Source organism: Aythya fuligula, chromosome 2 (genome assembly GCF_009819795.1).
Source record: "Aythya fuligula isolate bAytFul2 chromosome 2, bAytFul2.pri, whole genome shotgun sequence".
NCBI lineage: Eukaryota > Metazoa > Chordata > Aves > Anseriformes > Anatidae > Aythya > Aythya fuligula.
In genome coordinates, this window is record NC_045560.1 from 44887647 (window position 1) to 44888873 (window position 1227).

Here is a 1227-nt window from a genome sequence, read left to right on the forward strand (position 1 = left end):
GGAGCGAGGCGGGACTCAGGGCGGCGGAACCGGCACCATGAGGCGGGCGGGGAAGGGGCGGTGCAGGATGTGAGCTCACGGCGCCGCCATCGCTGCTGTCCCTTGCATAGGGGCAGCTGGGCTCTGGGTTATTATTTTTTTTTTAATTTTGCTTTTGCAGGGTTCTTCGTTTTTACCCCTGTGTTTTGTTTCTGAGGCCAACAGGGCTGTTTGATTCCCAGGGGAGGAGAGCAGGGCTGAGTGGGTCAGGTTTGGTGTGCTAAGGATGACTTGCCACATCCTTGCAAACCCTTCCCATTCTGTCTCCCCAAGGATTAAAATCCAGGTTTCAGCCCTTCCTTTCTAAGCACGACAGAGTGAGAAGGGAACTCATAAGGCTCTAAAAATGCTGCCTTCCAGTTTTCAAAGGGATTGCAAACTTGGCAAAATCCTTCCTGGAAAGGGACCCTGCTCCCTTCTCTTTCATCCACCCTTTGGTTTCCTTTGTGCAGCTGCTGCTCCTACCAAGTAGCTGGAAAGATGCATGGCTGCAGTGGGAGCAGCACAAACTAATGACAAAATTTCCTATGAGGTGAAAAGGAACCATTTTCTACACCAGGAGGATTTGTTAAAGCACTTCAATACCTTGGACCTTCATTGTGTTCATATTTCTACTCAGCTCCCTCTCCCCCCAGTCCCCACAATTTTGTTTAATTAATACACAAAGACATATTTCATTTTTCCTCCCTGCATCTTTTTGCTGGTGAATTTACCCAGAGCCATTCCATGGTTCTTGTTTGAATGAGCTTATGCACAGTAGGAGAGCGACTTTCATCGTCCAAAAATCAGCCTTCCTTGTTCTCTCCCCTGTGAGGGATGAGGCCAGGCCTGGCTGCTGTCAGGCTGGCTGCCTGCTGGTGATGTTTTCCACAAGGCTGCTGGGCTGTCCCCCATGACTTGTAAAGGGAAGAGTTTTGGACTAATAACTAACTCAGTAACGTAATTTTGGCCTTTAAAGTGATCTGGGCTAGTTTTCTTCTGGTGAACTTTTTTGCTACTTGTAATCCCTTAAAAGGCATCTATTTTTGGCTGCTGCTTTGTTATGGGAAGAGGATATGACAGCAACAAGAGTGAAGTGCTCAGGCAGTTTTCATGTTATTTTTGTCTCTGTTTTGTGATGTCAAGGAGAAGCTGCAGCAGCACGGGGAGGTACAGCATATCCGCCTCTGTGTGCTTGGTACTGAGGTG